The sequence below is a fragment of the Aotus nancymaae genome, unplaced genomic scaffold (assembly GCF_030222135.1).
Source record: "Aotus nancymaae isolate 86718 unplaced genomic scaffold, 86718_ANA_hifiasm-v0.15.2.pri h1tg000048l, whole genome shotgun sequence".
Lineage (NCBI taxonomy): Eukaryota > Metazoa > Chordata > Mammalia > Primates > Aotidae > Aotus > Aotus nancymaae.
Genome location: NW_026988462.1, coordinates 20,857,350 through 20,871,821, shown reverse-complemented (window position 1 = coordinate 20,871,821; position 14,472 = coordinate 20,857,350).

Here is a 14,472-nt window from a genome sequence, read left to right as displayed (position 1 = left end):
AAAAAAAAAAAAAAGGATTTAAACTATATCCTAGAACAAACGGGCTTAACAGTTATTTACAAAACATTCTACCCCACAATGGCAGAATTTACATTCTATTCATCAGCACATGGAACATTCTCAAAGAGAGATCATATGATAGGCACAAAACAAGTCTTAATAAATTTAAGAAAATTGAAATTATATCAAGTATTCTCTCAGATCACAGTGGAATAAAATTGGTAATCAACTCCAAAAAGAACCCTCAATCCATGCAAATACATGGAAATTAAATAACCTGCTCCTGAATGATCATTGGGTCAACAATGAATTCAAAATGGAAATTAAAAAATTCTTTGAATTAATTGATAATAGTAATACAACCTATTAAAACCTCTGAGATACAGCAAAGGCAGTGCTAAGAGGAAAGTTTAGAGCCTTAAATGCTTACATCGAAAAGTCTGAAAGAGCATGAACAGACAATCTAAGGTCACACCTCAAGGAACTAGAGAAACAAGAACAATCAAAACTGAAACCCAGCAGAAGAAAAGAAATAAAGATCAGAGCAGAACTAAATAAAATTGAAACCAAAAAAAAAATACAAAAGATAAATGAAACAAAAATCTGGTTCTTTGAAAGATAAATAAAATTGATACACCATTAGCCAGACTAACCAAGGAAAGAAGAGAGAGTTCCAAATAAGTTTAATTAGAAATTAAATGGGAGATATTACTACTGATATCACAGAAATACAAAAAATCATTCAAGGTTACCATGAATGCCTTTATGTGCATAAATGAGAAAACCTAGAGGAGATGAATAAATTCTTGGAAATATGCAACCCTCCTAGATTAAACCAGGAAGAAACAGAAATTCTGAACAGACCAATGATAAGCAGTGAGATTGAAATGGTAATTTTACAATTACCAACAACAACAACAAGAAGTCCAGGACCAGATGGATTCACAGCTGAATTCTATCAGACATTTAAAATGAGAATTGGTACCAATCCTATTGACACTATTCCACAAGTTAGAGAATAGCATCCTCCCTAAATCATTCTATGAAGCCAGTATCACACATTCTATGAAGCCAGTGTCACCCAAACCCAAAAGGGACATAACAGAAAAGAAAACTACAGACCAATATCCCTGATGAATACAGGTGCAAAAATTCTTAACAAAATACCAGCTAAATGAATTCAACACCATATCAAAAAAAATCATTCATCATGATCAAATGGATTTCATACCAGGGATGACTATAAATAAATGTGATCCGCCTATCAATAAATGTGATAAACCACATAAACAGAATTTAAAACAAAAATCACATGATCATTTCAATAGACACAGAAAAATTATTTAACAAAAAGCAGCATCCTTTTATGATTAAAACCCTCAGCAAAATTGGCAGAGAACAGACATACCTTAAGACAATAAAAGCCTCTATGACACACCCAAAGCCAACATTATACTGAATGGAAAAAAAATGGAAACCATTCCCCCTGAGAACCAGAACAAGACAAGGATGCCTACTCTCACCACTTCTATTCAACATAGTACTGGAACTCCGAGCCAGAGCAATCAGACAAGAGAAAGAAATAAAGGGCATCCAAATCAGTAAAGAGAAAGTCAAAAAGTCACTGCTGGTGATATGATCATATACCTAGAATACCCTAAGGCCTCATCCAAAAAGCTCCTAGAACTGATAAATGAATTCAGCAAAGTTTCAGGATACAAAATTAATGTACAAATCAGTAGCTCTGCTATCCACCAACAGTGACTGAGCTGAGAATGAAATCAAAAACTCAATAGCAGCAAAAATAAAAATAAAATACTTAGGAGTATACAATACAATAGCTGCAATAAAGTAAAAGCAAATACTTAGGAATATACCTAACCAAGGAGGTGAATGGCTTCTACAAGAAAGACTACAAAACACTGCTGAAAGAAAGCATAAACAACAAATGGAAATACAGCCCATGCTTATGGATGGGTGGAATGAATATTGTGAAAATGACCATACTGCCAAAAGCAATCTACAGATTCAATGCAATTCCCATCAAAATACCACTATCATTCTTCACAGAACTAGAAAAAAATATATAAAATTCATATGGAACCAAAAAAGAGCCCACATGACCAAAGCAAAACTAAGCAAAAAGAACAAATCTGGAGGCATCACATCACCTGACTTTAAACTATACTATAAAGCATAGTCACCAAAACAGCATAGTACTGGTATAAAAATACATTACTACAGTTTTCCATTAAGGGCAATCACAGCACATTGTAATAAGAGATGCTCTAACGAATGGCCTGAGTTTCACAGGTACCGTTCTCAAACAGCAACCCCAATCCCCTTGGTAAAAGGATTAAAAATCCTGGTAAGAATAATAAGCCCTGCTTTCCCTGTCTGAGGATTTAATGCCATGAGAAACTAAAAATGTTTAGCAGTAGTCTCATCTTCCATATTATTAGAGCCATCACTGTTGGAAAAGTTTCTTTTTTGAGAACTAGGCTTTATAAATGGCTGAGCCCCAAGTTGCAGAGAAAAGAAGCAAAACTTCTCTAAGTGAGTTATTAGATCTGAAGTGAGACTACATCATTCCTGATATAACTACATTATCAAACAGGATCCCAGCAGAAAAGAGAATTCATGCAGATGATTTAAGTGAGGATAATTACAGAGTCTGAGCAGAGTCAAGGCAAGAAATAAAAGACATTGAGGCATCCAGAGATTACTTAAACCAGGAAGAACCCAAGTTCCAGAACCTAGTAAGAGCTGGAACCCAATGAGAACTGGAACCATGGAGGAGAAGCTTCCCATTGGAGCTAAAGTTGTAGAGGAATTCAGCTGCAGCCAGAGAAATAGAACTAGCAGGAAAGAATGGAGGAAGAAATTCCCTTCCCTTTCTCTCCTCCTACTCTCCAATCTTCTGCTAGTGCCTCCCACTGTCCATTGTCCAAATACAATTTGAAAGGGAGCTCAGATGATGCCTTTCAAGAAACATAGAAGAGCAAAGAAAGATAGAAAAAGGTTGGAACCAGGGATGTCAGAAAAATAATCAGAACATGGATCTCTTTCTGAGCCTCCTATTTTGTTTCACTGGTCTTTTAGTCTATTTATGGGTTAATACTATGCTGTTAAATACATGCATTTTCTAATGATCTGAAATGTCACCATTATATTAAATTTTAACATGTGCTTGTGTCTGTTTCTGCAGTCTCTATTCTGTATTGTGTATATCTGCACAAATAATCACCCCTTGGTTGTTATTATATCTCAACAGAACATTGTGACATCGGATAAGGTGAGTCCTTCCCCTCATTGTTTTTTAATTAATTTCTTTGCTTATTTTGTTTTCAATCTGTTTTTGATTATTTCTATTTCTCTTCAAGATTACACAGTGAATTAAATTCCAAAAAATAGCATTGAGATTTTATCAGAATTTATATTGATTTGTAGATAAATCACAAAGAAATTTGATATTTTCACATTACTGTATCCTCTCAACCAAGAGCATACTATCCTTTACACTTCTTAGATTTTTCTGTATTTTTCAATAAAGCATTACAAGTTTCTCAATATAGATCCTATAAGTTTACACTTAGTTTATCCCTTGGTATCTTCAGGAGTTTGTGGATATTGTAAATGGACTCTTAATTCCATTTCATTTACCCTCTAATTCGTTCTAATCATTTATTAGTTAATGATCCTGGGTTTTTAAATGACCTTTTCTTCTACAAATGGAGACTACCTCCTTCTTTTATACACACACACACACACACACACACACACACACACACATCTTAGTTCTTTTTCTTGCACTGGTAAGACAAACATTAAGAGTGAGACCAAGATCCACTCTCAGTTCCTGAGTTTAAAGAAATGTTACTAATGTTTCTCAGGAATGATGTTTGCTCTCTCCATGGCTATTTTTGCACTGAGAATGTTTCTTCTCTTGCTAATGCCTTTTTATGAAAAATGAATTGTATTGAATTTGAATTGAATTATATCACATATGTGGGGCTTAGGTTTTTTGGCATCTATCAAAATGATTATATGGATTTTTAAACTTTCACCTCACGCAAGTTCCCCGAGATCTCGCCTATCTTGCTCACACTTTTTCCCCCGTACCTAGAACAGTGCCCTCCTTACTGAAGGCATTTTAGAAATATTTCCTGAATAATTATATAAATGTTAATAAGGTATTTATTGATTGTGATTAATTACATTGATGGAGCTGTAGTGGTGATTTATATTTGCATGCCTAGGATAAATCCTAATTGGTTATGATGAACTATTCTTCTAATATATTGCTGGATTTAATTTAGCATGGTGTTAATATATTTTTTCACACTGGTGGATATATTGTATGTATTTATCAGGTAAACACGATGCTTTAAAGTATATGTACACTGTGGAATGACTAAATTTAGCTAACTAACATATATGTAATACCTCATACAGTTATCATTTTTTGGTGGGAACACTATATCCACTCTCTGAGCATTTTTCAAAAATTCAATACAAGGCTGGGCATGGGGACTCAGCCCTGTAATCTCAGCACTTTGGAAGGCTGAGGTAAGAGGATTGCTTAAGCCCAGGAGTTTGAAACCAGCCTGGGCAACATAGGGAGACCCCATCTCTACAAAAAGATTAAAAAATCAGCCAGGTGTGGTAGCCCATGTCTGTGGTCCCAGCTACTCAAGTGGCTGAGGTAAGAGGATTTCTTGAGACCAGGAAGTCAAGACTCCAGTGAGCCATCATTGCACACTGCACTCCAGCCTGGGTAATAGAGCGAGACTCTGTCTCAAAAATAATAGTAATAATAATAATTCATTACAGTGCACTATTAACTATAGTCATGTTGTACAATAGACCTCTTAGCTTACTGCTTCTGTTTAACTAAAATTTTATGACCAAAATCTCCCCAACCCACCCACACCCTCCAATTATCTCAGCTCCTGGTAACCACCATTCTACTCTCTACTTCCATACAATCAACTTTTTTAGATTCCAAATATGAGTGATATCATAAAGTATGTGTCTTTCTGTGCCTGGCTTATTTCACTTAACATAATGTCTTCCAAGTTTATCCATGTTGTTGCAAATGACAGGATTTCTTTCCTTTTAATGACTGAATAGTATTCCATTGTGTGTATATATATATATATATTCCATTGTGTGTGTGTGTGTGTGTGTGTGTGTGTATATATATATATCACATTTTCTTTATTCATTCATCTGTTGATGGACAGTTAAATTGATTTCATATCTTGGCTATTGTGAATAATGCAGCAATAAACATGGAATTACAGATAGCTTTTAGACGTAATGATTTTACTTCCTTTGGAGATACACCAAATACTGGGATAGCTGGATCATATGGGAGTTCTAGTTTTAATCTTTGGGGGAATCTCCATGCTATTTTCCATAATGGCTTACACTAATTTACATTCTCACCAACAATCTTGGCACTCTTTTCAATTTAAGATTTTTATTTCTGTGTTCGTAAGTTAAATTGTTGTGTAGTTTTCTTTTAGAAGCTATGCTTCTCTAATTTAGGCACTAAGATCATTCTATCACTAAAAAATAAGGTATAAAGCACTCTATCTTTAACATTCTCTGAAAAGGAATTATTTTTTTCCTGAAGGACTGATAGAACTCATATACTAAACTTTCCTTTTCTGGTGCTTTTTTAATGAGTATTTGTTTTTCCTTACAATTTCATTTTCTTCTATCTTTATTAGCTGATTTACATTTATTATTCCCTTTCAAGTCATTCTTACTATATACAGTAGTCCATGAAATCATCCATTTTATAATATTTTTATATTTATTGGGATATTATCAATATCTCAATTTTTTAAAATAACTTATATCTGATTTTATGTCATATTTTCTCATTTTTGATATTATTTGTGTCTTCTCTCTCCTTTTGTTTCTTAAACTTTTCTAGAGACAGGGTCTCACTATGTCACCCAAGCTGGCCTCAAACTCCTGGTCTCAAGCCGTCCTCCCACCCCAGTCTCCAGAGTAGCTGGGATTACAGGTACAAGTCCCCATACTTGGCACCTTTTATTTCTTGGTATAACTTGCCAACTGTTTTTAAATACTTTACTGATTATTTCAAAGAACAAATTTTAGACTAGTGTTACTTACCGTTTCTATTATGTTTGGCTTCATTTTATATGGCAAATATCTGTTTTTTCTTTTTTTAAACTCTCTTTGTTTGCCTTTTTTCAGCTTCTTGAGTTGAATACTTTGCTTATTCATTTTCAAACTTTCATCACCTAATCAATGCATTTATGTCTATAATATTTCCTAAGTACACTTTTGGCTGTATCCCATGGGTTTGAAATAAATGCAAATCCATTTGCTGTTTTTGTTTCTAAATGGCCTATAATTATAGCTTTGATTCCCTCTTTTAAAATTTTTGGGATTTAAAAAAAAACTTTTTGTTGTTTATTTCTAATCTGATTTGCATTATGGGCAAATATTTTGACCAGTATCATTTCAGCTTTGGATAATTATTTTGTGGAATTTTTAAATCAACTATATGGTTAAGTTTTGGAAAGTCCTCTGTATTTTGAAAGCAGTATATGCCTTCAAGATTTGCATATGTAATAGAGCAATCATGTTGATTGTTATTCAAATATTCTAGGTTCTTATTTATTCTTTGTTTTCTTAACCTGTTAATTTTTAGAGAAATATCTATTTTTTCCTGTCCTATTTTTTTTACTTTCTCTCATAAAATATGGGCAGGGACAAAATACCTTCTACTATTGAGTCTCCAGCACCTGGAACAGTCCCTTTAGTATGCAAACTATGTGACTGACATTCCAATGCTTTGCCATCTCAATAGAAAAGCTCTTTTCAACACTTTCAAGTTCTTTAACTCTTTGCTGTTCCACCATGGGTGGTTTCAGCTACACAGGCAAATGAACTGAGACCCAGACAATGTTATTCTGTCATAAGAGGCTCTTCAAGTTTAGTGACTTTGTCTTATTCACCAATATATGCCCCTGAACCTAGAATATTTACTGGAACATAGTGAGTATCTATGGAATGAATTAATAAATATTTAGCTCACCAGCATGCAGATGGGTCATTTTCAAATGACAGAGTGTTTAAAACTTGGCTTCATTTTCAAATCATGCGTCCTCTGTATATCTAGAATCTATTAAAGAGTTTTCAATACCCAGAGCAAGAAAGCTAACCTTATCAAAGTGGAAACAGATGTTCTCTTGTGACTGCCATGTCAACGAAGCTACAGACAGTTCACCTAAGCTTCCTCATTCTTTAAAATGTTAAAGTATGCAACGCTCTTCAATCCAACGGTGGCTGACTCCCAAGTTCTGTTTTCTAGGTCAGGTAGGAATGCCTGAGAGAAAGACAGATTAGGGAACAGCCATTCACTTTAGATGGTATTAACGGTTGGTCCAGATCACAGCTAAATTGACTTGGCTTTGGCTGTTGGTGCATATTTAATGTGAAGATGAGTTAAATGAAGAGATTTGTCTGTCCTCTTGACTGTCTTCTCTATTCAATTCTGGTCTTCTCATCAACACCTAAAATTTGGAAGATGCTTTAATCCAAGAGCATACAAAAAGGAGCATCCATTTTTTTGTCCACCTATGTTCTCCAGAAGCTGAAGCCTGCATTTCTTTGTGCACTTTCCTGAACTAGCCCTGCTGGATCCAGAACTAGCTTGTCCAGAACTGCATTAGGAGAGCAGTCCAAACTCTTACAGTTTTCCAGGCCATATAAAGCTTTTCTATGTGCCAATGGATTTGCGTGACTTGTCAAGAAGGAATTTAGGACCCTGTATGAGGATATAGACAAAAGTGTAGCATCTTACTCAAAACTGTAAAGAAAATTGACTTTTAACCTATTATTGTGCCCTCATGCTGTTGCAGATTGAGTTCCCTGAGAAGCACACCTTTTACCAAGTAGAGCCCTTGGGATTAACACATGAGGAGAAAGGGGAAGGAGATAAGAGAGGAAAAAGGGAGAAGTCGAGCACTGATGCAGGCCAGTTGACACCTCAGCTGACCCCACCAGGAGTTCTGGAGTTGGAATGGACTCCAGGAATTGTCCTGAGTTAAATAAAGATGGCCATGTCTAGGCCGGGCGCAGTGTCTCACACCTGTTATCCCAGCACTGTGGGAGGCCGAGGCAGGTGGATCTCAAGGTCAGGAGATCAAGACCAGCCTGCCCAAGATGGTGAAACTCTGTCTCTACTAAAAAATAGAAAAATTAGCTGGGCATGGTGGCAAGCACCTGTAGTCCCAGCTACTCTGGAGGCTGAGGCAGGAGAATCGCTTGAACCCAGAAGGCAGAGGTTGCAGTGAGCCGAGATCACACCACTGCACTCCAGCCTGGGCAACAGAGCAAGACTTCCTCTCAAAAAAAGAAAGATGGCCATGTCTTTATACTCCTGCATCCATCAATCACTAGATGGGGGTAGTCTGGGAAAGGATGCGACCTTCTGTGAGCTGGCTCTCTGCAGCTGAGACAATCCTTGAAGGGACTAACAACTGAAAGCTGTCAGTGGGCAACACTCCCAACAACTGGGGCAATATGCTCTTCCTCAAAGGGGAGATCTGGGCAGCATACCTCAGTGTTCTCACATATGCATGATCTAGACTTGAGACTATCCCTCTCTTTAGAAGATAGAACAGCAGCAATCCAACTTTTCGGTCTCAAGATCCCTTTTCACTCTTAGAAACTATTGAAGACTACAAGCAATATTTATGAAGATTATATTTACCTTAAAAAAATTTAAGGCCGAGCGTGGTAACTCACGTCTGTAATCCCAGCACTTTGAGAGGCCAAAGTAGGTCAATCACTTGAGGTCAGGAGTTTGAGACCAGCCTGGCCAACATGGTGAAACCTCGTCTCTACTAAAAATACAAAAATTAACCAAGCATAATGGTGGGCACCTGTAGTCCCAGTTACTCAGGAAGCTGAGGCAGGAGAATTGCTTGAACCCAGAAGGCAGAGGTTGCAGAGAGCCAAGGTCGCACCACTGCACTCCAACCTGAGTGACAGAGTGAGACTCGGTCTAATAAAGAAAAAAGAAATTAAGAAAATATTTAAATATTTATTTATTTAACTTATTTTAAATAAGAATAAAAACTTTATCTGCTGGAAAAAAACTATATTTTCAAAAATAAGAAAATTAGTGATAATATTGAAATTGTTTTTGTATTTTTTTGCCTATGGCTTTTTATCTGACTTAATGGAAGACTGCTGGATACTTTACTTCTGCATATAACCTATTTCAATAGTTATTTTTAGTTGAAGTATGTGAAGAAAATATGTCCTCACACAAACATATAGCTGAAAAAGGAAAATGAGTTTTCATAGACTTTCAGGCAGGGCACAGTGGCTCATGCCTATAATCCCACCACTTTGGGAGGCCAAAGTGGGAGGATCACTTAAGCCTAGGAATTCGAGATCAGTCTAGGCAACATAGGGAGACCCAGTCTCTACAAAGAATTGAAAACCTAGCCCTGGCATGGTGGTGTGCTCCTGTAGCCACAGCTACTTGGGAGCCTGAGGTAGAAAGATCACTTGAGCCTGGGAGGTCAAGGCTGCAGTGAACAGATATTGTGTCACTGCACTCCAGCCTGGGCAACAGAATGAGACCTTGTTTCAAAAAATAAAATAAAAGCCTTTCAGTTAATTAAGAATACTCTTTTTTAATATGCCCCAAAACTCAACAAGAGGTAGTTTCTTAAAAGCTAGTTGTAACATGGAAACTGAAATCATATCAATGAACTTTAGAACTTGGATCACTACTCTGTTACACTGAAATATATTGATCGGTCTTACATTTCAAATGAATCTTTTACTCCTGCATGTTCATGTAACTAATGCATTATAACTCATGTGTTCCATTACACATATATGTAATATATCAAAAAATTACATTTGTTAATGTCACCACCAATTTTACCTGAAAAGTCTTTAAGTATCAAGGAGTTGTCTAATTTATGGTGGCATATACAAGTTTTCCAAAATTCTAAGTTTTGCCTGAAAGCCTGAATTTTACCATTGCAAACAAAAATTGATGGTTGTTTTCCTTAAAGGGACATGTTCATTTTGTTTATTTTTAAGAAATGTCTGCTAAATTGCCAAGTCTGAGTAACTTCGGTGTGTACCTGTTAGTTATCCTTTCAAGTACAAATGGAAATTCATGGGAAGGGAGTTCAGCTCCCAAGGAAAACCATCCCACCAGTTCTTTTCCTGAAATGTTCATTGTACTTTGCTATGCCAGCAATGTTTTTTGAATACTTCCCACTTTGACAGTAGACTATTAAAGAGGTATAGTTAGAATGGATACTTAGTAATATTTGTAATTTCTACTGCTTCATCAAAGATATCCTGTGAGTGAGTGACAGTGAAGAACACAATGACCACCACCACAGCAGGCACCACTGCCTTTCTTGGTGTTGAGACACCAGAACTTTGACCCAGTATGGCTTTTGCACAATCAGTGTAAACGTCAACACAGTGCAAAAGACAAATAAGGTCTAACTATGGTTATGTCAATAATTTTGACTATGTGGACTTCAGAGAATATCTCAGTGAACCCCCAGCAGTTCAGATCATGCTTTGACATCAGCTGAGAGAGAGTATTTAAAACCCAGTACAAGAAGGCTGGTGAAAATAACTATAATAAACTGGGCATCCAGATTAAGAGTCCAGTGATTCTGTATTTCTTTCCTGCTCTCCTGAAAAATGGGTTAAAATTATGTGAATAAGCGTCCAGGGTAATATATTGTTTTTCTTCTCTCAAAAAGAGGAGGTTTTCCCTAGAAAGTTCTAGAGTGTTTGAGACTCTCTTCTAGAAAGTGCAGGATGATGTCCAGTACAGTGTGATCTCAGCAGAAAATAATGGAAATGCTGCCATTTGTGCTAAGTTATCAGACCTACCGAAATCCTTAGAACCTGTGAGACTCAACATAATTGAAATCTGAGGGAAAAAGAGGAGAGGCAGAGAGTTTTACCAGCTATTTTGGTCTTTAGCAAAACAATTTAGGCCTTTGCTCTCTAAATTTAAATACGTTAGTCTGGGGTCTAACAACTTCAGAAAAAAATATATATTTTTATTAATGTGTTATAGCAAGGAATTTATAGCTGCTATAATGAAATAGAAAGCAACCAGAAATAAATTCCTTTAATGAAGGAAACTGAGTATGCTGTATATAGCCCTAGATATTCCATCTAAAATATGTCACCATCTTAATCTAGTTACCTAGTAGTAAGGCAATTACATGATAAAGATTTAGAGTTGATGTAAATTTAGGGTTCAATTGTGATCCTGGATACTTCTAACAAAATACTTCTTGTGGGAAAGCAAGCCCCTTGGCAATCTTTGCATTGTTGTGTTCAATTAAGTGACAATTTATTCTGGTTTGTTTTTAATGGGATTCATCTTTTACTGTCATTAGTAGTCCACCAGCAAGAACACTTGAATGTTCTGTTTTTTCTCTTTAGAATGGAATCTAAAACATCAGAGTTTGCTTTTCTATTAAAGAAAAAGCTTGTGACTTACAGAAAGCCAGCTCCACCTAGCTTTCCTTCTTGTTCCATGTCTCTGTCCATGATCCATCAACATAAAATCATAAGTACAAGCTATCATCAAAGTATAGTTTCTTCTAAAATAGATACTTGCCAAATGGACAGATTGGTGGCCTCATGTATAAATATACTTGTAAAGATATTCATACATATCCATTTGTTTCTATCATATTTTTCTCCATTTTGTCTTCCAAGAAAATAAGTGGAGTCAGTTATTCTGAGAAAAATCTAAGATCTTCATTATATTAAAACTACAACACACAAACATACACTTCACCTCCATTATTAAGTTTAAAATCTAGGTCTAACATTTTATGAAGGTTAAAAGGCAACTAGATTAAGTGTTCAAATAATATTACATTTGAGGTTGTTTATTATGTGCATATAGCTTTTTATCAAAAAATGCTAAAGCAGTTCTCCTGAGACTTCTGAAGAAGCAGTCTTCAATCTCTCTTGTTGAAATCAATCTAAAAATATTTAGCACTGTGTAAATCTTGTAATAACCACATGCATCTTTATTAGGTCAGGCCAATATTAAAGAGATTAACAAGAAAAAAAATCAGTCCTTGTAGCATATATTTCCTACATTGTTATTATTAAATTAATCTGAAATTTGGAAAATTAATAAACCCTGTAGTGAATCTATACTCTTGGGTGAGGTTAAGAATTTACATTGTCACCACGATTTTATCACTGAAGAGATGAGCTAACATCTTATTAATTCACTTAAAACCATTATCTCACTTCAAAGAGCTCTATAAACATTTCAAAATATGTTGCTTTCACACATTTTCAGTGCATTTCCAGCAATATTTTATTTTGCTATCACCCAGCCTTACCCCTCGTCACAAACAATAAAGCAGGGTAGTCAGGCAGTTTGACACAGCTTGAGTTCAGCAACCGCTTTCCACCACACTCTTCATTCAAATACCAAAATGCACTCTAAGGGACAAAAGAAGTTATCTGCAATCAGAAAACATGACTTTATAAATCACTCAGAGTTTATAAAAGCTTCAAACACACTCGTTGTATATGATTTCTTAGATTCCATGTTCCATTTGGCTCAAAACCTATATTTGTACAGATAACACTGCTATTCATGAAGAGTAAAAAGAAGGCTCTCACAAGTGGAAATCCACTTAAACTGCCTTTCTGTTGAGGTTGAATGCTGCCCATCAACTCATTCATTCATCCACACAATACAATTTTGCAAGTGTGCTATACACACAGTATTCTGTAGTGCCCTATCCTCGGGAGTCTTAAAAGAAAATACATCCTAAGTTCTCCCACCCACAGACATTGTACAGGCAATGTTAAAGTGTGATGACCCCCATGTATAGTGCTCCCCTCCCTGTGTCCATGTGTTCTCCTTGTTCAACACCCGCCTATGAGTGAGAACATGTGGTGTTTGATTTTGTGTTCTTGTGTCAGTTTGCTGAGAATGATGGTTTCCAGGTTCATCCATGTCCCTACAAAGGACGCGAACTCCTCGTTTTTAATGGCTGCATAATATTCCATGGTGTATATGTGCCACATTTTTCCTGTCCAGTCTATCATCGATGGGCATTTGGGTTGGTTCCAGGTCTTTGCTATTGTAAACTGTGCTGCTATGAACATTCGTGTGCATGTGTCCTTATAGTAGAACGATTTATAATCCTTTGGATATATGCCCAGTAATGGGATTGCTGGGTCAGTGGGGGGGACAACGGGGGGGTGGGGAATTGGGGAGGGATAGCATGGGGAGAAATGCCAGATATGGGTGAAGGGGAGGAAGGCAGCAAATCACACTGCCACGTATGCACCTATGCAACAACCTTGCATGTTTTTCACATGTACCCCAAAACCTAAAATGCAATAAATAAAAAAATAAAAATAAAAAAATAAAAAAATAAAAAAAATAAAAAAATAAAAAAAAAAGTGTGATGACAAGACTTACATTTCTGCCACTAGTTCTCTTCAGAGTTAAGACCTATGCCTTTGCTAAAAGACATTGATAGCCACTAATACCATAGCATGATTTTGATTATCAGAAAAAACAGCAGAAAGAAATGCACCACAGAACAGAAGTCAGAACTCATAACTCTCAGCAGCATGACAGAGCACCAGGCAAAACGTAGAGTAATGGTGAATTTCATAGGGAGTGCTATCAAACAGCAAAAAGAGCAGGTATCTGGCCTCAAGGACATGTGTTGACTGCTGGCATCACTGTCACTGGCTGTATGATGATGAGTAATGCATTTAATTTCACTGACTTTCTGCTTCTTCCCAGGCAAACTGGAAATAATAAAATATTCCTGAAAGGGCTGATGCAAAAATTAGTATGTAGAAGTGCAAGGCACAGAGAAAATCTCAAAACATTATAGCTACTTTTCCCTCCTTTCTTTGGGATGAACATGAGTGTGAAGCAGAGGGCTACCAGAAACTCTACATGTTATGGAGCGGGGAGGGATAAATTTGGGTAATCTAAACTCTATACGCTTAAGGGTCTGAAAACCAACTTCAAATTTTCCTAGAACTAGGACGTCCCCTAATAGTCAAAAATTGTTTTGGTCAAACACACATAAAAAAGAACTTCATAGACGATTTTGATTAAGAGCTCTAAATATTTACAATCTGTACCCCAGGTATTCCCAAAATCCATTTGAGCCTCAAAAGGAGAGTGAGACAATGTCTTCCTCTGTTGCCCAGGCTGGTTACAATCTCGGCTCATGGCAACCTGCACCTCGTGGGCTCAGGCAATCCTCCAACTTCAGCATGCCAAGTAGCTGGGAATACAGGCACATGCCACCATGCCCGGCTAATTTTTAAATTTGTTTTTTGTTTTTGGGGTTTCTTGTTTGTTTGTTTGTTTGTTTGCTTGCTTGCTTTAAGAGACAGGGTTTCACCAAGTTG